This window comes from Moschus berezovskii, chromosome 13 (genome assembly GCF_049115385.1).
Source record: "Moschus berezovskii isolate FMDL1 chromosome 13, NW_MosBer_1.0, whole genome shotgun sequence".
Classification (NCBI taxonomy): Eukaryota; Metazoa; Chordata; class Mammalia; order Artiodactyla; family Moschidae; genus Moschus; species Moschus berezovskii.
The window spans coordinates 92,931,791-92,958,323 of record NC_142472.1 but is presented as its reverse complement, the minus strand read 5'-3'; positions in this window follow the sequence as shown (position 1 = coordinate 92,958,323).

The window sequence follows — 26,533 nt, the reverse complement described above, 5'->3', positions numbered from 1 at the left end:
AGGCAAAAAGGAACTTGACACCCTTTATTCGACTCAGAAAGTTCCCTCAAACAGCCGACCCCTTTGGAGAAGCAATCACATTTTATGGACTCAATTCGAGATGAGCCCCTTTGCACATTTAAGGGCTCAAGAGGAAACCGGATGTTCCCCTTCCAACACCAAAGGGGACCTGACTTCCCTGAAGCAACCGCAGCGAGTTTCTGAGGTCCCAGTCGCAACTCGAAAAGCACACACAGCTTCCCGCCGCAACTTGAGAAACACCCCAAAATTATCCCCTCCATGCGAGATGAGGATATTTTCCGATGCAGCATATCAAGAGAAATACCACATTCCCTCTTTTAAGGCAAAAGGGTACTTGACACCCTTTATTCGACTCAGAATGTTCCCTCACAATGCCGTCCCCTTTGGAGAGGAGAACACACTTTATGGACTAAATTCGAGATGAGCCCCTGTTCACATTTAAGGGCTCGAGAGGAAACCGGAATTTCCCCATCCAACATCAAATGGGACCTGACTTCCCTGAAACAACCCCAGCGAATTCCTGAGGTCGGCTGAGACGCCAGAGACACGGGCCTTGCCGGCGCAGACGCGAGAGAGGCCTACCTCACCCGCGCAGACGGGAGAGAACCCGGCCCCGCCCGCGCAGACTCGAGAGACCCCGGCCCCGCCCACTCAGACGGGAGAGACTCCGGCCCCGCCCACCAGACGCGGGATACGCAGGCCCCGCCCGCGCAGACTGGAGAGAAGCCGGCACTGGCACAACCGACCATGCAGAGATGCCCAGTGGTGAGGAGCTACCCCATGCCTGAGGCCAGGGCAAGCGGCCGAGAGGAGGTACCCCACCTCCAATAGGCGGTGGCTGTGCGGGAGAGCCGAGAGGAGGTACTCACGTTCAAGGTTAGGAGGGGTGGCCTTGAGGACATACCCGTCATCCAAGGTAAGGTGCAGCAGCTGTGCTTTCTTGGAGCAGCTGTGAAGAGATATCCCACACCCAAGGTAAGAGAACCTCAAATCAGATGGTAGGTATTGCGAGGGGGTTTCAGATGGCAGACACACTGAAATCATAATCACAGGAATCTACTCCATCTGATCACATGGACCACAGCCGAATGTGGTCCACTGGAGAAGGGAATGGCAAAGCACTTCAGTATATTTGCACTGAGAACCCCATGAACAGTATCAAAGGGCAAAATGACAGGATACTGAATGAGGAATTCCCCAGGTCTGTAGGTGCCCAGGATGCTACTGGAGATCAGTGGAGAAATAATTCTAGAAGGAATGAAGGGATAGAGCAAAAGCAAAACCAGTACCCAGTTGTGGATGTGACCGGTTATAGAAGCAAGGTCTGGTGCTGTAAAGAGCAATATTGCATAGGAACCTGGAATGTAAGGTCCAGGAATCAAGGCAAATTGGAAGTGGTCAAACAGGAGATGGCAAGTGTGAACATAGACATTCTAGGAATCAGTGAATTAAAATGGACTTGAAAGTGTGAATTTAACTCAGATGACTATTATATATATACTACTGTGGGAAGATATCTCTTAGAAGAAATGAAGTAGAAAGTTCCCTCACACAGCCGTCCCCTTTGGAGAGGAGAACACACTTGATGGACTCAATTCGAGATGAGCCCCTGTGCACATTTAAGGGCTCGAGAGGAAACCGGAAGTTCCCCTTCCAACACCAAAGGGGAACTGACTTCCCTGAAGCAACCCCAGCGAGTTCCTGAGGTCCCCGTCGCAACTCGAGAAGCACCCCCAGCTTCCCGCCGCAACTCGAGAAACACCCCAAAATTATCCCCTCCATGCGAGATGAGGAAATTTTGCGATGCAGCATCTCAAGAGAAATACCACATTCCCTCTAGAAAGGCAAAAAGGTACTTAACACCCTTTACTCGCCTCAGAAAGTTCCCTCACACAGCCGTCCCCTTTGGATACGAGAACACATTTAACGGACTCAATTCGAGATGAGCCCAGGTGCACATAAAAGGGCTCCAGTGGAAACCGGAAGTTCCCCTTCTAACATCAAAGGGGACCTGCCTTCCCTGAAGAAACCCCAGCGAGTTCCTAGGTCCCTGTCGCAACTCGAGGAGCACACCCAATTGCCGCCGCAACTCGAGAAACACCCCAAAATTATCCCCTCCATGCGAGATGAGGAAATTTGGCGATGCAGTTTCTCAAGAGAAATACCACATTCCCTCTTGAAAGGCAAAAAGGTACTTGACACCCTTTACTCCACTCAGAAATTTCCCTCACACAACCGTCCCCTTTAGAGTGGAGAACACACTTTATGGACTCAATTCGAGATGAGGCCCTCTGCACATTTAAGGGCTCGACAGGAAACCGGAAGTTCCCCTTACAACACCAAAGGGGACCTGACTTCCCTGAAACAACCACAGCGAGTTTTTGAGGTCCCCTTTGCAACGCGCGAAGCACCCCCAGCTTCCCGCCGCAACTCGAGAAACACCCCAAATTATCCCCTCCATGCGAGATGAGGAAATTTGGCCATGCAGCATCTCACGAGAAATACCACAATCCCCCTTGAAAGGCAAAAAGGTATTTGACACCCTTTATTCCACTCAGAAAGTTCCCTCACACAGCCGTCCCCTTTGGAGAGGAGAACACACTTGATGGACTCAATTCGAGATGAGCCCCTGTGCACATTTAAGGGCTCGAGAAGAACCCGGAAGTTCCGCTTCCAACACCAAAGGGGACCTGACTTAACAGAAGCAACCCCAGCGGGTGCCTGAGGTCCCCGTCGCAACTCGAGAAGCACCCCCAGCTTCCCGCCGCAACTTGAGAAACACCCCAAAATTATCCCCTCTATGCGAGATGAGGAAATTTTGCGATGCAGCATCTCAAGAGAAATACCACATTCCCTCTTGAAAGGCAAAAAGGTACTTGACACCCTTTATTCAACTCAGAAATTTCCCTCACACAGCCGTCGCCTTTGGAGAGGAGAACACATTTTATGGACTCAATTCGAGATGAGCCCCTGTGAACATTTAAGGGCTCCAGAGGAAACCGGAAGTTCCCCTTCCAACACCAAAGGGGACCTGACTTCACTGAAGCAGCCCCAGCGAGTTCCTGAGCTCCCCGTCGGAACTTCAGAAGCACCCCCATCTTCCCGCCGCAACTCGAGAAGTACCCCAAAATTATCCCCTCCATGCGATGAGGAAATTTGGCGATGCAGCATCTCAAGAGAAATACCACATTCCCTCTTGAAAGGCAAGAAGGTACTTGACACCCTTTATTCGACTCAGAAAGTTCCCTCACACAGCAGTCCCCTTTGAAGAGGAGATCACACTTTATATACTCAATTCGAGATGGGCTCCTGTGCACATTAAGGGCTCGAGAGAAACCGGAAGTTTCCCTTCCAACACCAAAGGTGACCTGATTTCCCTGAAGCAACCCCAGCGAGTTCCTGAGGTCCCCGTCGCACATCGAGAAGCACACCCAGCTTCCCGCCGCAACTCCAAAGACACCCCAAAATTATCCCCTCCATGCGATGAGGAAATTTGGCGATGCAGCATCTCAAGAGAAATACCACATTCCCTCTTGAAAGGCAAAAAGGTACTTGACACAATTTATTCGACTCAGAAAGTTCCCTCACACAGCCGTCCCCTTTGGAGAGGAGAACAGAGTTTAAGGACTCAATTCGAGTTGAGCCCCTGTGCACATTTAAGGGCTCTAGAGGAAACCGGAAGTTCCCCTACCAACAACAAAGTGGACCTGACTTCCCTGAAGCAACCCAAGCGAATTCCTGAATTCACCGTGGCTACTGGAGAAGCACCTTCATCTTCCCACGGCAACTCGAGGAACACCGAAAATTATCCCCTCAATGTGAGATGAGGAAATTTTGCGAGGCAGGATCTAAAGAGAAGTACAACATTCCCTCTTGAAAGGCAAAACGGTACCTGACACCCTTTGTTCGACTCAGAAAGTTCCCTCACACAGCCGTCCCTTTGGAGAGGAGAACACACTTTATGGACTCAATTCGAGATGAGGCCCTCTGCACATTTAAGGGCTCGACAGGAAACCGGAAGTTCCCCTTCCAACACCAAAGGGTACCTGACTTCCCTGAAGCAAAGCCAGCGAGTTCCTGAGGTTTCCGTCGCATCTCGAGAAGCACCCCCAGCTTCCCGCCGCAACTCGAGAAACACACCAAAATTATCTCATTCCATGCGAGATGAGGAAATTTTGCGATGCAGCATCTCAAGAGAAATACCACATTCCCTCTGGAAAGGCAAAAAGGTACTTGACACCCTTTATTCGACTCAGAAAGTTCCCTCACACAGCCGTCCCCTTTGGAGAGGAGAACACACTTTACGGACTCAATTCGAGAGGAGCCCCTGTGCACATTTAAGGGCTCGAGAGGAAACAGGAAGTGCCCCTTCCAATACAAAAGGGGACCTGACTTCCCTGAAGCAAACCCAGCGAGTTCCTGAGGTCCCCATCGCAACTCGAGAAGCACCCCCAGTTTCCCGCCGCAACTCGAGAAACATCCCAAAATTATCTCCTCAATGTGAGATGAGGACATTTTGCGATGCAGCATCTCAAGAGAAATACCACATTCCCTCTTCAAAGGCAAAAAGATACTTGACACCCTTTGTTCGACTCAGAAAGTCCCCTCACACAGCCGTTCCCTTTGGAGAGGAGAACACACTTTATGGACTCAATTCGAGATGAGCACCTGTGCACATTTAAGGGCTCGAGAGGAAACCAGAAGTTCCCCTTCCAACACCAAAGGGGAACTGACTTCCCTGAAGCAACCCCAGCGAGTTCCTGAGGTCTCCATTGCAACTCGAGAAGCACCCCAGCTTCCCGCCGCAACTCGAGAGACACCCCAAAATTATCCCCTCCATGCGAGATGAGGAAATTTGGCAATGCAGCATATCAAGAGAAACACCACATTCCCTCTTGAAAGGCAAAAAGGTACTTGACACCCTTTATTCGACTCAGAAAGTTCCCTCACACAGCCGTCCCCTTTGGAGAGGAGAACACTTTACGGACTCAATTCGAGATAAGCCCTGTTCACATTGAAGGGCTCGAGAGGAAACCGGAAGTTCCCCTTCCAACAACAAAGGGGACCTGACTTCCCTGAAGCAACCCTAGCGAGTTCCTGAGGTCCCCGTTGCAACTCGAGAAGCACCCCCAGCTTCCCGCCGCAACTCGAGGAACACACCAAAATTATCCCCTCCATGCGAGATGAGGACATTTTGCGATGCAGCATCTCAAGAGAAAAACCACATTCGCTTTTGAAAGGCAAAAAGGTACTTGACACCCTTTATTCGACTCACAGAGTTCCCTCACACAGCCGTCATCTTTGGAGAGGAGAACACACTTGATGGACTCAATTCGAGATGAGCCCCTGTGCACAATTTTAAGGCTCGAGAGGAAACCTGAAGTTCCCCTTCAAACACCAAAGGGGAACTGACTTCCCTGAAGCAACCCCAGCGAGTTCCTGAGGTCCCCGCCGCAACTCGAGAAGCACCCCAAAATTATCCCCTCCATGCGAGATGAGGAAATTTGGCGATGCAGCATCTCAAGAGAAATACCACATTCCCTCTGGAAAGGCAAAAAGGAACTTGACACCCTATATTCCACTCAGAAATTTGCCTCACACAACCGTCCCCTTTAGAGTGGAGAACACACTTTATCGACTCAATTAGAGATGAGGCCCTCTGCACATTTAAGGGCATGACAGGAAACCGGAAGTTCCCCTTCCAACACCAAAGGGGACCTGACTTCCCTGAAACAACCCCAGCGAGTTTTTGAGGTCCCCGTCGCAACTCGAGAAGCAACCCCAGCTTCCCGCCGCAACTCGAGAAACACCCCAAAATTATCCCCTCCATGCGTAATGAGGAAATTTTGTGATGCAGCATCTCTAGAGAAATACCACATTCCCTCTTGAAAGGCAAAAAGGTATTTGACACCCTTTATTCCAGTCAGAAAGTTCTCTCACACAGCCATCCCCTTTGGAGAGGAGAACACACTTGATGGACTCAATTCGAGATGAGCCCCTGTGCACATTTAAGGCTCGAGAAGAACCCGGAAGTTCCCGTTCCAACACCAAAGGGGAACTGACTTAAGAGAAGCAACCCCAGCGGGTGCCTGAGGTCCCCGTCGCAACTCGAGAAGCACCCCCAGCTTCCCGCCGCAACTCGAGAAACACACCAAAATTATCCCCTCCATGCGAGATGAGGAAATTTTGCGATGCAGCATCTCAAGAGAAATACCACATTCCCTTTTGAAAGGCAAAAAGGTACTTGACACCCTTTATTCGACTCAGAAAGTTCCCTCACACAGCCGTCGCCTTTGGAGAGGAGAACACATTTTATGGACTCAATTCGAGATGAGCCCCTGTGCACATTTAAGGGCTCCAGAGGAAACCGGAAGTTCCCCTTCCAACACCAAAGGGGACCTGACTGCACTGAGGCAGCCCCAGCGAGTTCCTGAGCTCCCCGACGGAACTTTAGAAGCACCCCCATCTTCCCGCCGCAACTCGAGAAATACCCCAAAATTATCCCCTCCATGCGATGAGGAAATTTGGCGATGCAGCATCTCAAGAGAAATACCACATTCCCTCTTGAAAGGCAAGAAGGTACTTGACACCCTTTATTCGACTCAGAAAGTTCCCTCACACAGCAGTCCCCTTTGAAGAGGAGATCACACTTTATATACTCAATTCGAGATGGGCCTCTGTGCACATTTAAGGGCTCGAGAGAAACCGGAAGTTTCCGTTCCAACACCAAAGGGGACCTGATTTCCCTGAAGCAACCCCAGCGAGTTCCTCACGTCCCCGTCGCAAGTCGAGAAGCACCCCCAGCTTCCCGCCGCAATTCGAGAAATACCCCAAAATTATCCCCTCCATGCGAGATGAGGAAATTTGGCGATGCAGCATCTCAAGAGAAATACCACATTCCCTCTGGTAAGGCAAAAAGGTACTTGACACCCTTTATTCGACTCAGAAAATTCCCTCACACAGCCGTCCCCTTTGGAGAGGAGAACACACTTGAAGGACTCAATTCAAGATGAGCCCCTGTGCACATTGAAGGGCTCGAGAGGAAACCGGAAGTTCCCCTTCCAACACCAAAGGGGACCTGACTTCCGTGAAGCAACCCCAGCGAGTTTCTGAGTTCACCGTCGCAACTCGAGATGCACCCCCAGCTTCCCGCCACAACTCGAGAAACACCCCCAAATAATCCCCTCTATGCGAGATGAGAAAATTTTTCGATGCAGCATCTCAAGAGAAACACCTCATTCCTTCTTGAAAGGCAAAAAGGTACTTGACACCCTTTATTCGACTCAGAAAGTTCCCTCACACAGCCGTCGCCTTTGGAGAGGAGAACACATTTTATGGACTCAATTCGAGATGAGCCCCTGTGCACATTTAAGGGCTCCAGAGGAAACCGGAAGTTCCCCTTCCAACACCAAAGGGGACCTGACTGCACTGAGGCAGCCCCAGCGAGTTCCTGAGCTCCGCGACGGAACTTTAGAAGCACCCCCATCTTCCCGCCGCAACTCGAGAAATACCCCAAAATTATCCCCTCCATGCGATGAGGAAATTTGGCGATGCAGCATCTCAAGAGAAATACCACATTCCCTCTTGAAAGGCAAGAAGGTACTTGACACCCTTTATTCGACTCAGAAAGTTCCCTCACACAGCAGTCCCCTTTGAAGAGGAGATCACACTTTATATACTCAATTCGAGATGGGCCTCTGTGCACATTTAAGGGATCGAGAGAAACCGGAAGTTTCCGTTCCAACACCAAAGGGGACCTGATTTCCCTGAAGCAACCCCAGCGAGTTCCTCACGTCCCCGTCGCAAGTCGAGAAGCACCCCCAGCTTCCCGCCGCAATTCGAGAAATACCCCAAAATTATCCCCTCCATGCGAGATGAGGAAATTTGGCGATGCAGCATCTCAAGAGAAATACCACATTCCCTCTGGTAAGGCAAAAAGGTACTTGACACCCTTTATTCGACTCAGAAAATTCCCTCACACAGCCGTCCCCTTTGGAGAGGAGAACACACTTGAAGGACTCAATTCAAGATGAGCCCCTGTGCACATTGAAGGGCTCGAGAGGAAACCGGAAGTTCCCCTTCCAACAACAAAGGGGACCTGACTTCCGTGAAGCAACCCCAGCGAGTTTCTGAGTTCACCGTCGCAACTCGAGATGCACCCCCAGCTTCCCGCCACAACTCGAGAAACACCCCCAAATAATCCCCTCTATGCGAGATGAGAAAATTTTTCGATGCAGCATCTCAAGAGAAACACCTCATTCCTTCTTGAAAGGCAAAAAGGTACTTGACACCCTTTATTCGACTCAGAAAGTTCCCTCACAACGCCGTCCCCTTTGGAGAGGAGAACCCAATTTATGGACTGAATTCGAGATGAGCCCCTAAGCACATTTAAGGGCACGAGAGGAAACCGGAAGTTCCCTTTCCAACAACAAAGGGGACCTGACTTCACTGAAGCAACCCCAGCGAGTTCCTGAGTTCCCTGTCGCAACTCGAGAAGCACCCCCAGCTTCCTGCCGCAACTCGAGAAACACCGCAAAAATATCCCCTCCATGTGACATGAGGAAATTTGGCGATGCAGCATCTCAAGAGAAATACCACATTCCCTCTTGAATGGCAAAAAGGTACTTGACACCCTTATTCGACACAGAAAGTTCCCTCACAACGCCGTCCCCTATGGAAAGGAAAACACACTTGAAGGACTCAATTCGAGATGAGCCCCTGTGCACATTTAAGGGCTCGAGAGGAAACCGGAAGTTCCCCTTCCAACACAGAAGGGGACCAGACTTCCTTGAAGCAACCCCAACGAATTCCTGAGGTCCCCTTAGCAACTCGAGGAACATTCCCAGCTTCCCGCCGCAACTCGAGAAACACCCCAAAATTATCCCCTCCAAGCGAGTTGAGGAAATTTTGCGACGCAGCATCTCAAGAGAAATACCACATTCCCTCTTGAAAGGCAAAAAGGTACCTGACACCCTTTATTCGACTCATAGTTCCCTCACACAGCCATCCCCTTTGGAGAGGAGAACACACTTTATGGACTCAATTCGAGATGAACCCCTGTGCACACTTAAGGGCTGGAGAGGAGACCGGAAGTTCCCCTTCCAACACCAAAGGTGACCTGATTCAATGAAGCAACCGCAGCGAGTTTCTGAGGTCCCCGGCGCAACTCGAGAAGAACCCCAGCTTCCTGCCGCAACTGGAGAAACACCCCTAAATTATCCCCTCCATGCGAGATGAGGAAATTTGGCGATGCAGCATCTCAAGAGAAATACCACATTCCCTCTTAAAATGTAAAAAGATACTTGAAACCCTTTATTCGACTCACAGTTCCGTCAAACAGTCGTTCCCTTTTGAGAGGAGAACAGACTTTATGCACACAATTCGAGATGAGACTCTGTGCACTTTTAAGGGCTCGAGACGAAACCGGAAGTTCCCCTTCCAACACCAAAGGGGACCTGACTTCCCTGAAGCTACCCGAGCGAGTTCCTGAGGTCACCGTCGGAACTTGAGATGCACACCAAGCTTCCAGCCTGAACTCGAGAAACACCCCAAAATTATCCCCTCAATGCGAGATGAGGAAATTTTCCGATGCAGAATCTCAAGAGAAATACGACATTCCCTCTTGAAAGCCAAAAAGTTACTTGACACCCTTTATTCGACTCAGAAAGTTCACTCACACAGCCGTCCCCTCTGAAGAGGAGAGCACACTTTAAGGACTCAATTCGAGATGAGCCCCTTTTCACATTTAAGGGCTCGAGAGGAAACCGGAATTTCCCCTTCCAACACCAAAGGGGACCTGACTTCCCTGAAGCAACCCCAGTGAGTTCCTGAGGTCCCCGTCGCAACTCGAGAAGCACCCCCAGCTTCCCGCCGCAACTCGAGAAACACCCCAAAATTATCCCCTCAATGCGAGAGGAGAGAATTTTGTGATGCAGAATCTCAAGAGAATTACCACATTCCGTCTTTAAAGGCAAAAAGGTACTTGACACGTTTATTCGACTCAGGAAGTTCCCTCACACAGCCGTCCACTTTGGATAGGAGAACACACTTTATGGACTCAGTGCGAGATGAGCCCCTTTTCACATTTATGGGCTCGAGAGGAAACCGAAAGTTCCCCTTTCAACACCAAACCGGACCTGACTTCCCTGAAGCAACACCAGCGAGTTCCTGAGGTCCCCGTCGCAACTCGTGAAGCACCCCCAGGTTCCTGCCGCAACACGAGAAACACCGTAAAATTATCCCTTCATGCGCCATGAGGAAATTTTGCCATGCAGAGTCTCAAGAGTAATACCACATTCCCTCTTGAAAGGCAAAAAGGTTCTTGACATCCTTTGTTTGACTCAGAATGTTCCCTCAAACTGCCGTCCCCTTTGGACAGGAGAACACTCTTTATGGACTCAATTCGAGATGAGCCCCTGTGCATATTTAATGGCTCGAGAGGAAACAGGAAGTTCTACTTCCAACACCAAAGGGGACCTGACTTCCCTGAAGCAATCCCAGCGATTTCCTGTGGTCCCCGTCTCAACTCCTGAATCAACTTCCAGCTTCCTGCCGCAACTGGAGATACACTACAAAATTATCCCCTCAATGCGAGATGAGGAATTTGGCCAGGCAGAATCTCATGAGAAGTACCACATTCGCTCTTGAAAGGCAAAAAGGTACTTGACATTCTTTATTCGACTCAGAAAGTTCCCTCACACAGCCGTCCCCTTTGGACAGGAGAACACACTTTATGGACTCAATTCGAGATTAGCCCCTGTTCACATCTAAGGGCTCGAGAGGAAACCGGAAGTTCCCCTTCCAACTCCAAAAGGGACCTGACTTCCCTGAAGCAACCCCAACGAGTTCCTGAGGTCCCGTCGCAACTCGCGAAGAACCCCCAGCTTCCCGTTTCAACTCGAGAAACACCACAAAATTATCCCCTCTAAGCGAGATGAGGAAATTTTGCGATGCAGAATTTCAAGAGAAATACCACATTCCCTCTTGAAAGGCAAAAAGTACTTGACACCCTTTATTCGATTCAGAAACTTTTCTCACTGCCATCCACATTAGAGAGGAGAGCACATTTTATGGACTCCATTCGAGATGAGCCCCTGTTCACATTTAAGGGCTCGAGAGGAAACCGCAAGATTCCCTTCTAACACCAAAGGGGACCTGACTTCCCTGAAGCAACCCGAGCGAGATCCTGTGGTCCCCGTCGCAACTCGAGAAGTACCCCCAGCATCCCGCCGCAACTCGAGAAACACCACAAAATTATCCCCTCAATGAGAGATGAGGAAATTTTGTGATGCAGAATTTCAAGAGTAATACCACATTCCCTCTTGAAAGACAACAAGGGAGTTGACACCCTTTATTGGAGTCAGAAATTTTCCTCACACAGCCGTCCCCATTGGAGATGAGAACACACTTTATGGACTCAATTCGAAATGAGCCCCAGTTCACAATTAAGGGCTAGAGATTAACCCGAAGTTCCCCTTCCGACAACAAAGGGGATCTTTCTTCTGTGAGGCAACCCGAGCGAGTTTGAGGTCTCCATCGCAATTCGAGAAGCACCCCCAGCTTCCCGCCACAACTCGAGTAAACCCCAAAATTATCCCCTCAATGCGAGATGAGGAAATTTTGCGATGCAGAATCTCAAGAGAAATACCACATTCGCTCTTGAAAGGCAAATCGATACTTGACACCCTTTATTAGTCTCAGAAATTTCCCTCACAGCCATCGCCATTGGAGAGGAGAACAGACTTTATGGACTGCATTCGAGATAAGCCCCTGTTCACATTTGAGGGCTCTAACATAAACCGGCAATTCCACTTCAAACACCAAAGGTGACCTGACTACCCTGAAGCAACCCGAGCGAGTTCCTGAGGTCCCCGTCGCAACTCAAAAAGCATCCCCAGCTTCCCGCCGCAACACGCGAAACACCACAAAATTATCCCCTCAATGCGAGGTGAATAAATTTTTCGCTGCAGAATTTCAAGAGAAATCCCACATTCCCGCCTGAAAGGGAAAAGGGTATTTGACACACTTTATTCAGTTCAGTTCAGTTCAGTCGCTCAGTCGTGTCCGACTCTCCGCGACCCCATGAATCACTGTTCGCTAGGCTTCCCTGTCCTACACCAACTCCCGGATTTCACTCACACTCATGGCCACAGAGTTGGTGATGCTATCCAGCCATCTCATTCTCTGTCGTCCCCTTCTCCTCCAGCCCCCAACCTCTCCTAGCATCAGAATCTTTTCCAGTGAGTCAACTCATCGCATGAGGTGGCCGAAGTATTGCAATTTCAGCTTTAGCATCAGTCCTTCCAATGAACACCGACGATTGATCTCCCTTAGAATGGACTGGTTGGATCTTCTTGCGGTCCAAGGGACTCTCAAGAGTCTTCTCCAATACCACAGTTCGAAAGCATCAGTTCTTCGGCGATCAGCTTTCTTCAAAGTCCAACTCTCACATCCATACATGACCACGGGAAAAGCCATAGCTTTGACTAGATGGAGCTTTTTTGGCAAAGTGATGTCTCTGCTTTTTAATATACTATCAAGGTTGATCATAACTTTCCTTCCAAGGAGTAAGCGCCTTTTAATTTCATGGCTTCAATCAGCATCTGCAGTGATTTTGAAGCCCCCAAAAATAAAGTGTGACACTGTTTCCACTGTTTTTCCATCTATTTTCCGTGAAGTGTTGGGACCAGATTCCATCACCTTTGTTTTCTGAATGTTGAGCTTCAAGCCAACCTTTTCACTCTCCTCTTTCACTTTCATCAAGAGGCTTTTGAGTTCCTCCTCACTTTCTGCCCTAAAGGTGGTGTCATCTGCATATCTGAGGTTATTGGTATTTCTCCCAGCAATCTTGATTCCAGTTGTTCTTCTTCCAGCCCAGCATTTCTCATGATGCACTCTGCATATAAGTGAAATAAGCAAGATTACAATATACAGCCTTGACGTACTCCTTTTCCTATTTGGAACCAGTCTGTTGTTCCATGCACAGTTCTGACTGTTGCTTCCTGACCTGCATACAGGTTTCTAAAGAGGCAGGTCAGGTGGTCTCGTATTCCCATCTCTTTCAGAATCTTCCACAGTTTATTGTGATCCACACAGTCAAAGGCTTTGGCATAGTCAATGAAGCAGAAATAGATGTTTTTCTGGAACTCTCTCGCTTTCTCCATGATCCAGCGGATGTTGGCAACTTGATCTCTGGTGCCTCTGCCTTTTCTAAAACCTGCTTGAACATCTGGGAGTTCACGGATCACATATTGCTGAAGCCTAGCTCGGAGAATTTTGAGCATGACTGTACTAGTGTGTGAGATGAGTGCAATTGTGCGGTAGCTTGAGCATTCTTTGGCATTGCCTTTCTTTGGGATTAGAATGAAGACTGACCTTTTCCAGTCCTGTGGCCACTGCTGAGTTTTCCAAATTTGTTGGCATATTGAGTGCAGCACTTTCACAGCATCCTCTTTCAAGATTTGAAATAGCTCAACTGGAATTCCATCACTTCCACTAGCTTTGTTCGTAGTGTTGCTTTCTAAGGCCCACTTGACTTCACATTCAAAGATGTCTGGCTCTAGGCCAGTGATCACATTTTCGTGACTATCTTGGTCGTGAAGATCTTTTTTGTACAGTTCTTCTGTGTATTCTTGCCACCTCTTCTTAATATCTTCTGCTTCCGTTAGGTCCATACGATTTCTGTCCTTTATCGAGCCCATCTTTGCATGAAATGTTCCCTTGGAATCTCTAATGTTCTTGAAGAGATCTCTTGTTTTTCCTATTCTGTTGTTTTCCTCTATTTCGTTGCATTGATCACTGAGGAAGGCTTTCTTATCTCTCCTTGCTATTCTTTGGAACTCTGCATTCTAATGCTTATATCTTTCCCTTTCTCCTTTGCTTTTCGCTTCTCTTCTTTTCACAGCTATTTGTAAGGCCACCTCAGACAGCCATTTTGCTTTTTTTGCATTTTTTTTCCATGGGGATGCTCTTGGTCTCTGTCTCCTGTACAATGTCACGAACCTCCATCCAGAGTTCATCAGGCACTCTATCTATCAGATCTAGTGCCTTAAATCTATTTCTCACTTCCACTGTATAATCCTAAGGGATTTGATTGAGGTCATATCTGCATGGTCTAGGGGTTTTCCCTACTTTCTTCAATTTAAGTCTGAATTTGGCAATAAGGAGTTCATGATCTGAGCCACAGTCAGCTCCTGGCCTTGTTTTTGCTAACTGTATACAGCTTCTCCATCTTTGACTGCAAAGAATATAATCAATCTGATTTCGGTGTTGACCATCTGGTGATGTCCACGTGTAGAGTCTTCTCTTGTGTTGTTGGAAGAGGGAGTTTGCTATGACCAGTGCGTTCTCTTGACAAAACTCTATGAGACTTGGCCCTGCTTCATTCCGTGCTCCAAGGCCAAATTTGCCTGTTACTCCAGGTGTTTCTTGACTTCCTACTTTTGCATTCCAGTCCCCTATAATGAAAAGGACATCTTTTTCGGTGTTAGTTCTAAAAGGTCTTGTAGGTCTTCATAGAACCGTTCAACTTCGGCTTCTTCAGCGTTAGTGGTTGGGGCATAGGCCTGGATTACTGTAATGTTGAATGGTTTGCCTTGGAAACGAACAGAAATCATTCTGTCGTTTTTAAGATTGCATCCAAGTACTGCATTTCGGAGTCTCTTGTTGACCATGATGGCTACTCCATTTCTTCCTAGGGATTTCTGCCCACAGTAGTATATATATAATGGTCATCTGAGTTAAATTCACACATTCCAGTCCATTTTAATTCACTGATTCCTAGAATGTCTGTGTTCACTCTTGCCATCTCCTGTTTGACCACTTCCAATTTGCCTTGATTCCTGGACCTTACATTCCAGGTTCCTATGCAATATTGCTCTTTACAGCACCAGACCTTGCTTCTATCACCGGTCACATCCACAACTGGGTACTGGTTTTGATTTTGCTCTATCCCTTCATTCCTTCTAGAGTTATTTCTCCACTGATCTCCAGTAGCATACTGGGCACCTACAGACCTGGGGAATTCCTCATTCAGTATCCTGTCATTTTGCCCTTTGATACTGTTCATGGGGTTCTCAATGCAAATATACTGAAGTGGTTTGCCATTCCCTTCTCCAGTGGACCACATTCGGCTGTGGTCCATGTGATCAGATGGAGTAGATTCCTGTGATTATGATTTCAGTGTGTCTGCCATCTGAAGCCCCCTCGCAATACCTACCATCTGATTTGAGGTTCTCTTACCTTGGGTGTGGGATATCTCTTCACAGCTGCTCCAAGAAAGCACAGCTGCTGCACCTTACCTTGGATGAGGGGTATGTCCTCAAGGCCGACCCTCCTGACCTTGAACGTGAGTACCTCCCCTCGGCCCTCCCCCGCACAACCACCGTCTATTGGAGGTGGGGTACCTCCTCTCGGCCGCCTGCCCTGGCCTCAGGCATGGGGTAGCTCCTCACTGCTGCGCATCTCTGCATGGTCGGTTGCGCCAGGGCCGGCTTCTCCCCAGTCTGCTCAAGCGTGGCCTGAGTATCCCGCGTCTGGTGGGCGGGGCCGGGGTCTCTCCCATCTGGGCGGGCGGGGCCGGGGTCTCTCGCGTCTGCGCGGGCGGGGCAAGTGTCTCTCGCATCTGCACAGGCGGGGCTGGCTTCTCTTGTGTCTGCGCGGGCGGCGCCAGCAACAATAGCATCTGAGCGGGCGGGGCCGAGGTCTCTGGCGTCTGAGCGGGCGGGGCCGGGGTCTCTCGAGTCTGCGCTGGTTGGGCCGGGTTCTCTCCCGTCTGCGCGGGTGGGGAAGGCCTCTCTCGCGTCTGCGCCGGCAAGGCCCATGTCTCGGGCGTCTCAGCCGCCTGGGCCGGCATCTCTCGTGTCTGCGTGGGTGGGGCTGGTATTTCTCCCGTTTGCACAGCCGGGTGAGACTCAAAAAATTCCCTCAAACAGTCGTCCCCATTGGAGAGGAGAACACACTTCATGGACTTAACTCGAGAAGAGGCCCTATTCCCATTTAAAGGCTCAACAGTAATCCCGAAATTCCCCTTCCAGACAAAAGGGTTCCTGACTTCCCTGAAGCAGCCAGAGAGAATTCCTGAGGTCCTGTTCGCTACCTGAGAAGTTCAACCAGGGTCCCGCCGCAACTCTAGAAACACCACAAAATTATCCCCTCAATGCGAGATCAGGAAAATATTCCGCTGCACAATTCAAGAGAAATCCCACGTTCCGCTGGAAAGGCAAAACTGTATTTGACACCCTTTATGCGACTCAGAAAATTCCCTCACACAGCCATCCGCATTGGAGAGGAGAACACAATTTATGAACTCAACTTGGGAAGAGGCCCTATTCCCATTTAACGGCTCGAGAGTAATCCCGAAATTCCCATTCCAGGAGAAAAGGGTGACTAACTTCCCTGAAGCAACACAAGCGAGTTCCTGAGGTCCCCGTCGCAACTCGAGAAGTACCCCCAGCTTCCCGCCTCAAAAGGGGAAACACCAAAAAATTATCCGCTCAATGTGAGATGAGGAAATTTTGCACTGCACAATTAAATAGAAATCCCACATTCCCGCTTGAAAGGCAAAAGGGCACTTGACACACTTTATGCGATTCAGATAGTTTCCTAACACCCGTACTTATTGGAGCGGAGAACACACTTCATGGACTCAAATCTAGAAGAGGACCTATTCCCATTTAAGGGCTCGAGAGTATTCTGGAAGTTCCACTTCCAAAAAAAGGGGACCTGACTTCCCTGAAGCAACACGAACGAGTTCCTGAGGTCCACGCTGCAACTCGAGAAGTACCCCCAGATCCAAGCCTAAACTCGAGACACAACAAAATTATCCCCACAATGCGAGATGAGGAAATTTTGTGCTCCGAAATCTCAAGAGAAGTCCCACATACCTGCTTGAAAGGCAAAAGGTCACTTGACACACTTTATGTGACCCAGAAAGTCGCTCACAGAGCCGTACCCATTGGAGAGGAAAAAACACCTTTTGGACTCAACTCCAGATGAATCCGTATTCCCAATGAACGGCTCGAAAGTAAACCGGAAGTTCCCGTTCCAACACAAAAGGGGACCTGACTTCCCTGAAGCAACCCGAGCCACTTCCTGAGGTCCCCGTTGCAACTCGAGAAGCACCCCAGCATCCCGCCGCAACGCGACAAACACCACAGAATTATCCCCTCAATGCGAGATGAGGAAATTGTGCGTTGCAGAATCTCAAGAGAAATACCACATTCCCGCTTGAAAGGCAAAAAGGTACTTGACACCCTTTATGCGACTCAGAAAGTACCCTCACACAGCCGTCCCCATTGGAGAGGAGAACACACTTTATGGACTCAATTCGAGATGAAGCCCTATTCCCATTTAATGGCTGGAGAGTATACAGGAAGTGCCCTTTCCAACACAAAAGGGGACCTGCCTTACCTGAAGAAACCCAAGCAAGTTCTTCAGGTCCACATGGCAACTCGAGAAGTACCCCAAGATTCCTGCCGCAACTAGAGAAACACCACAAAATTATCCCCTCAATGCGAGAAGAGGAAATTTTGGGCTGCAGAATCTCAAGAGAAATACCACTATTCCCTCTTGAAAGGCAAAAAGTACTTGATACCGTTTATGCGACTCAGAAATTTCACTAATACCATTCCCCATAGGAGAGGAGAACACACTTTATGGACTCAATTCGAGATGAGGCCCTATTCCCATTTAACGGCTCCAGACTAAACCGGAAGCTACCCTTCCAACACAAAAGGGGACCTGACTTTCCAGAAGCAACTCGAGGAAATTCCTGAGGTCCTCGTCGCAACACGAGAAGTAATCCAAAATTCCCGCCACAACTTGACATACACCACAAAATTATCTCCAATGCGAGATGAGGATATTTTGCGCTGCAGAATCTCAAGAGAAATACCACATTCCCTCTTGAAATGCAAAAGGGTACTTGACATCCTTTATGCAACTCAGAAATTTCACTAACATCAGTCCCCATTGGAGAGGTAAACGAACTTTATGTGCTCAATTCAAAATGAGGCACTATTGCCAATAACTGCTCGAGAGTAAATCGGAAGTTCCCCTTCCAACAAAAAGGGGACCTGCCTTACCTGAAGAAACCCGAGTGAGTTCCTGAAGTAGGCATAGCAACTTGAGAAGTACCCACAGCTTCCCGCCGCAACTCGAGAAACACCACAAAATTATCCCCTCAAAGCAAGAATAGGAAATTTTGCGTTACAGAATCTCAAGAGAAATACCACATTCCCTCTTGAAAGGCAAAACGGTTCTTGAAACCCTTTATGCGACTCAGAATGTTCCCTCACACAGCCGTCCTCATTGGACAGGATAACACACTTTACGGACTCAAATCAGGATGAGGCCCTATTCCCAATAAACGGCTCGAGAGTAAATCGGAAGTTCCCCTTCCAACACCAAAGGGGACCTGACTTCTCTGAAGCAACCCAAGCGAGTTCCTGCGGTCCCCGTCGCAACTCGAGAAATACCCTAGCCTCCAGCTGCAACTCGAGAAACACCACAAAATTATCCCCTCAGTGTGAGATGAGGAATTTTTGCGCTGCAGAATCTCAAGAGAAATACCACATTCCCTCTTGAAAGGCAAAAGGACTCTTAACACCCTTTATGCGATTCAGAAAGTTCCCTCACACAGCAGTGCCCATTGGAGAGGAGAACACACTTTATGGACTCAATTCGAGATGAGGACCGATTCCCACTTAACGGCTCGATAGTGAACCGGAAGTTCCCCTTCAAACACAAAACGGGACCTGCCTTACCTGAAGAAACCCGAGCGAGTTCCTGATGTCCCCATCGCAACTCGAGAAGTACCCCCAGCTTCCCGCCGCAACTGGACATACACCACAAAAGTATCACCTCAATGCGAGATGAAGAAATATTGCTCTGCAGAATCTCAAGAAAAATATCACATTACCTCTTGAAAGCCAAAAGGGTTCTTGACTCCCTTTATGCGACTCAGAATGTTCCCTAACATCCATCCTCAGTGGAGAGGAGAACACACTTTATGGACTCAACTCCAGAAAGGCCCTATTCCCATTAAAGGGCTCGAGACTAATCCGGAAGTTCCCCTTCCAGCAAAAAAGGGGACCTGACTTCCCTGAAGAAACTCGAGTGAGTTCCTGAGGTCCCCATCTAAACTCAAGAAGTACCCCCAGCGTCCCGCCGCAATTTGAGAAACACCACAAAATATTCCCCTCAATGCGAGATGAGGAAATTTTGCGCTGCAGAATCTCAAGAGAAATCCCACATTCCGGCTTGAAAGGAAAAAGGGTACTGACTCCGTTTATGCGACTCAGAATGTTCCCTAACATCCTTCCTCAGTGGAGAGGAAAACACACTTTATGGACTCAAATCGAGAAGAGGCATTTTTCCCATTTAACAGCTCGAGAGTAATCCGGAAGTTCCCCTTCCAACACAAAAAAGGACTTGACTTCCCTGAAGCAACCCGAGCGAGTTCCTGAGGTCCCTGCTGCAACTCGAGAATACCCCCAGCTTCCCGCCGCAACTCGAGAAACACCACAAAATTATCCCCTCAATGTGAGATGAGGAAATTTTGCGCTGCAGAATCTCAAGAGAAATCCCACATTCCCGCTTGAAAGGCAGAAGGGTACTTGACTCCCTTTAGGCGACTCAGAATGTTCCCTAACATCCATCCTCAGTGGAGAGGAGAACATAATTTATGGACTTAAATGGAGAGGAGGCAATATTCCCTTTTAACGTCTTGACAGTAATCCGGAAGTTCGCCTTCCAACACAAAAGGCGGCTTGACTTCCCTGAAACAACCCGAGCGAGTTCCTGAGGTGCCTGCCATAGCTAGAGAAGTGCCCCCTGCTTCCCACCACAACTGGAGAAACACCACAAAATTATCACCTCAATGCGAGATGAGGAAATTTTGCGCTGCAGAATCTCAAAATAAATCCACATTACCATTGAAAGGCAAAAGCTTACTTGACACACTTTATGCCACTCAGAAAGTTCCCTAATCTCCGTCTCCACTGGAGAGGATATCACACTTTAGAGACTCAACTGGAGACGAGGCCCAATTCCCATTACAGGGCTCAAAAGTATTCCGGAAGTTCCCCTTCCAGCACAAATGGCACCTGATTCCCTGATGTAACTCGGATAAGTTTCTGAGGTATTCGCAACTCGAGAAACACCACAAAATTATCCCCACAATGTGAGATGAGGAAATTTTGCGCTGCAGAATCTCAAGTGAAATCCCACATTTCCGCTTGAAAGGCAAAAGGTTACTTGACTCCCTTTAGGCGACTCAGAATGGTCACTAACATTTGTCCTCAGTGGAGAGGAAAACACACTTTATGGACTCAACTCCAGAAGAGGCCATATTCCCATTAAAGGGCTCAAGAGTAATCCGGAAGTACTCCTTCCAGGATAAAAGGGGCCTGATTTCCTGAAGTAACTCGGGTAAGTTTCTGAGGTCCCCTTCGCAACTCGAGAAACACCACAAAATATTCCCCTCACTGCGAGATGAGGAAATTTTGCACTGCAGAATCTCAAGAGAAATCCTACATTCCGGCTTGAAAGACGAAAGGATACTGACTCCGTTTATGCGACTCAGAATGTTCCCTAACATCCTTCCTCAGTGGAGAGGAAAACACACCTCATGGACTCAAATCGAAAAGAGGCAATATTCCTATTTATAGACTCAAGAGTAATCAAGAAGTTCCCCTTCCAACACAAAAGGGAACTTGACTTCCCTGGAGCAAACCGAGAGAGTTCCTTAGGTTGCCGTTTCAACTCCAGAAGTATCCCCTACTTCCCACCACAACTCGAGAAACAACACAATATCATCCCCTCAATGCGACATGAGGTAATTTTGCGCTGCAGAATCTCAAGGGAAATCCCACATTCCCGCTTGAAAGGCAAAAGGGAACTTGGCATACTTTATGCCCCTCAGAAAGTTCCCTAAAATCCGTCCCCATTGCAGAGGCGTACTCAATTTATGGACTCAACTCCAGAAGAGCCCCTATTCCCATTAAAGGGCTTGAGAGTAATCCGGAAGTTCCCCGTCCAGCACAATGGGGGAACTGACTTCCCTGAAGTAACTCCAGTGAGTTCCTGAGGTCCCCGTTGAAACTCGAGAAGTACCCCCAGCTTCCCGCCGAAATTCGGGAAACACAACAAAATTATCCCCTCAATGCGAGAGGAGGAAACTTTGCGCTGCAGAATCTGAAGAGAAATCCCACATTCCCAATTGAAAGGCAAAAGCTTACTTGACTCCCTTTATGTCACTCAGAAAGTTCCCTAACATCCCTCCCCATTGGAGAGGAGAACACACTTTGTGGACTCAACTCCAGAAGAGGCCCTATTCCATTTAAAGGGCTCCAGAGTAATCCGGAAGCTCCCCTTCAAGAACAAAAGGGGTCTTGACTTCCCTGAAGTAACTGGAGTGAGTTCCTGAGGTCCCCATCGCAACTCCAGAAGTACCCCCGTCTTCCCGCCTCAATTCGAGAAACACCACAAAATTATCCCCTCAATGGGAGATGAGGAAAATTTGCGCTGCAGAATCTCAAGAGAAATCCCACATTCCCGCTTGAAAGGCAAAAGGGTACTTGACTCCCTTTATGCGATTCAGAATATTCCCTAACATCCATCCTCAGTGGAGAGGAGAACATATTTTATGGACTCAAATGGAGAAGAGGCAATATTCCCTTTTAATGGCTCGAGAGTATTCCGGAAGTTCCCCTTCCAACACAAAAGTGGACTTGACTTCCCTGAAGCAACCTGAGCAAGTTCCTGAGGTCCCCGCTGCAACTCAAGAAGTACCCCCAGCTTCCCGCCGCAATTCGAGAAACACCACAAAACTATCCCCTCAATGAGAGATGAGGTTTTTTGCGCTGCAGAGTCTCAAAAGAAATCCCACATTCCCGCTTGATAGGCAAAAGCTTACTTGACACACTTTATGCCACTCATAAAGTTCAATAATATCCGTCCCATTGGAGAAGATAACACACTTTAGAGACTCAACTGGAGAAGAGGCCCAATTCCCATTACAGGGCTCAAAAGTATTCCGGAAGTTCCCCTTCCAGCACAAATGGTACCTGATTCCCTGAAGTAACTCGAGTAAGTTTCTGAGGTCCCCATCGCAACTGGAGAAACACCACAAAATTTTCCCCACAATGTGAGATGAGGAAAATTTGCGCTGCAGAATCTCAAGTGAAATCCCAGATATCCGCTTGAAAGGCAAAAGGGTACTTGATTCCCTTTAGCCGACTCAGAATAGTCCCTAACATTCGTCCTCAGTGGAGAGGATAACACACTTTATGGACTCAACTCCAGAAGAGGCCCTATTCCCATTAAAGGGCTCAAGAGTAATCCGGAAGTTCTCCTTCCAGGAAAAAAGGGGCCTGATTACATGAAGTAACTCGAGAAAGTTCCTGAGGTCCCCTTCGCAACTCGAGAAGCACAACAAAATTATCCCCTCAATGAGGAAATTTTGCGCTGCAGAGTCTCAAGTGATATCCCACATTCCCGCTTGAAAGGCATAATGGTACCTGACTCCCTTTAGGCGACTCAGAATGTTCCCTAACATCCGTCCTGAGTGGAGAGGAAAACACACTTCATGGACTCAAATCGAAAAGAGGCTATATTCCCATTTAAAGGCTCGAGAGTAATCAAGAAGTTCCGCTTCCAACACAAAAAAGTACTTGACTTCCCTGAAGAAACATGAGCGAGTTCCTGAGGGTCCCGTCTCAACACCAGAAGTACCCCCTGCTTCCCGCCCCAACTCGAGAAACGACACAATATTATCCCCTCAGTGCGAGATGAGGTAATTTTCTGCTGCAGAATCTCAAGAAAATCCCGCATTCCCGCTTGAGAGCAAAAGGGAACTTGACACACTTTATGCGACTCAGAATGTTCCCTAACATCCGTCCCAATTGGAGAGGCATACACACTTTATGGACTCAACTACAGAAGAGGCTCCATTCCCATTAAAGGGCTCGAGACTAATCCGGAAGTTCCCCTTCCAGCACAAAAGGGGACCTGACTTCCCTGAAGAAACTCGAGTGAGTTCCTGAGGTCGCCATCTAAACTTAAGAAGTACCCCCAGTGTCCCGCCGCAATTCGAGAAACACCACAAAATATTCCCCTCACTGCAAGATGAGGAAATTTTGCGCTGCAAAATCTAAAGAGAAATCCTACATTCCGTGTTGAAATGGAAAAGGGAACTGACTCCTTTTAGGCGAATCAGAATGTTCCCTAACATCCTTCCTCAGTGGAGAGGAAAACACACTTTAGGACGCAAATCGAGAAGAGGCATTTTTCCCATTTAACAGCTCGAGAGTACTCCGGAAGTTCCACTTCCAAAACGAAAGGGGACTTGACTTCCCTGAAGCAACCCCACGAGTTCCTGCGGTCCCCGTCGCAACTCGAATAGCACCTCCAGCTTCCCGCCGCAACTCGAGAAACACCCCAAAATTATCCCCTCAATGCGAGATGAGGAAATTTTGCGATGCAGCATCGCAAGAGAAATACCACAATCCCTCCTGAAAGAAAAAAGGTACTTGATACTATTGATTCGACTCAGACAGTTCCCTCACACAGCCGTCACCTTTGGAGAGGAGAACACACTTTATGGACTAAAATCGAGATGAGCCCCTGTGCACATTTAAGGGCTCCAGAGAAAACCGGAAGTTCCCCTTCCAACACGAAAGGGGACCTGACTTCCCTGAAGCAACCCCAGCGAGTTACTGAGGTCACCGTCGGAACTCTAGAAGCACCCCCAGCTTCCCACCGCAACTCGAGAAACAACCGAAAATTATCCCCTCCATGGGAGATGAGGAAATTTTGCGATGCAGCATCTCACGAGAAATAAGACATTCCCTCTTGAAAGGCAAAACGGTACTTGACACCCTTTATTCGACTCAGAAAGTTCCCTCACACAGCCGTTCCCTTTGGAGAGTTGAAAAAAATTTATGGACTCAATTCGAGATGAGCCCTTGTGCACATTTAAGGGCTCGAGAGGAACCCGGACGTTCCCCTTCCAACACCAAAGGGGACCTCACTTCCCTGAAGCAACCCCAGTGAGTTTCTGAGGTCCCCGTCGCAACTCGAGAAACACACCCAGGTTCCCGCCGCAAAATGAGAAATACCCCAAAATTATCCCCTCAATGCGAGAGGAGGAAATTTTGCGATGCAGCATCTCAAGAGAAATACCAAATTCCCTCTTGAAAGGCAAAAAGGTACTTGACACCCTTTATTTGACTCACAAAGATAAATCACACAGCCGTCCCCTTTGGAGAGGAGAACACACATTATGGACTCAATACGAGATGAGCCTCTGTGGACATTTAAGGGCTCGAGAGGAAACAGGAAGTTCCCCTTCCAACACAAAATGGGAACTGAATTCCCTGAAGCCACCCCAGTGAGTTCCTGAGTTCCCCGTCGCAACTCGAGAAGCACGTCAAGCTTCCCGCCGCAACTCGAGAAACACACCAAAATTATCCTCTCAATGCGAGATGAGGAAATTTTGCGATGCAGCATCTCAAGAGAAATACCACATTCCCTCTTGAAAGGCAAAAAGGTACTTGACACCCTTTATTCGACTCAGAAATTTCCCTCACACAGCCGTCCCTTTTGGAGAGGAGAACACACTTTATGGACTCAAATCGAGATGAGACCCTGTTCACATTTAAGGGCTCGAGAGGAAACCGGAAGTTCCCCTTCCAACACCAAAGGGGACCTGACTTCCCTGAAGCAAGCCCAGCGAGGTCCTGAGGTTCCCGTTGCAACTCGAGAAGCACTCACAGCTTCCCACGGCAACACGAGAAACACCACAAAATTATCCCCTCAATGCGAGATGATGAAATATTGCGATGCAGCATCTCAAGAGAAATACCACATTCCCTCTTGAAAGGCAAAAAGGTACTCGACACCCTTTATTCGACTCAAAAAGTTCCTCACACAACCGTCCCCTTTGGAGAGGAGAACACACTTTATGGACTCAATTCCAGATGAGCCCCTGTGCACATTTAAGGGCTCGAGAGGAAACCGGAAGTTCCCCTTCCAACACCAAAGGGGACCTGACTTCCCTGAAGCAACCCCAGCGAGTTCCTGAGGTCCCCATTGCAACTCTAGAAGCACCCCAGCTTCCCGCCGCAACTCGAGAAACACACCAAAATTATCCCCTCCATGCGAGATGAGGACATTTTGCGATGCAGCATCTCAAGAGAAAAACCACATTCGGTCTTGAAAGGCAAAAAGGTACTTGAAACCCTTTATTCGACTCTGAAAGTTCCCTCACACAGCCGTCCCCTTTGGAGAGGAGAACACACTTTATGGACTCAATTCGAGATGAGCCCCTGTGCACATTTAAGGGCTCGAGAGGAAACCGGAAGTTCCCCTTCCAACACCAAAGGGGACCTGACTTCCCTGAAGCAACCCCAGCGAGTTCCTGAGGTCTCCGTTGCATCTCGAGAAGCACCCCCAGCTTCCCGCCGCAACACGAGAAACACCCCAAAATTATCCCCTCCATGCGAGATGAGGAAATTTTGCGATGCAGCATCTCAAGAGAAATACCACATTCCCTCTTGAAAGGCAAAAAGGTACTTGACACCCATTATTCGACTCAGAGAGTTCCCTCACACAGCCGTCCCCTTTGGAGAGGAGAACACACTTGATGGACTCAAATCGAGATGAGCCCCTGTGCACAATTTTAAGGCTCAAGAGGAAACCGGAAGTTCCCCTTCAAACACCAAAGGGGACCTGACTTCCCTTAAGCAACCCCAGCGAGTTCCTGAGGTCCCCGTCGCAACTCGAGAAGCACCCCCAGCTTCCCGCCGCAACTCGATAAACACCCCAAAATTATCCCCTCCATGCGAGATGAGGAAATTTTGCGATGCAACATCTCAAGAGAAATACAACATTCCCTCTTGAAAGGCAAAAAGGTACTTGACACCCTTTATTCCACTCAGAAATTTCCCTCACACAACCGTCCCCTTTAGAGTGGAGAACACACTTTATGGACTCAATTCGAGATGAGGCCCTCTGTACATTTAAGGGCTCGACAGGAAACCGGAATTTCCCCTTCCAACACCAAAGTGGACCTGACTTCCCTGAAACAACCCCAGCGAGTTTTTGAGGTCCCCGTCGCAACTCGCGAAGCACCCCCAGCTTCCCGCCGCAACTCGATAAACACCCCAAAATTATCCCCTACATGGGAGATGAGGAAATTTTGCGATGCAGCATCTCTAGAGAAATACCACAATCCCTCTTGAAAGGCAAAAAGGTATTTGACACCCTTTATTCCACTCAGAAAGTTCCCTCACACAGCCGTCCCCTTTGGAGAGGAGAACACACTTGATGGACTCAATTCGAGATGAGCCCCTGTGCACATTTAAGGGCTGGAGAAGAACCCGGAAGTTCCCCTTCCAACACCAAAGGGGACCTGACTTAACAGAAGCAACCCCATCGGGTGCCTGAGGTCCCCGTCGGAACTTCAGAAGCACCCGCATCTTCCCGCCGCAACCCGAGAAATACCCCAAAA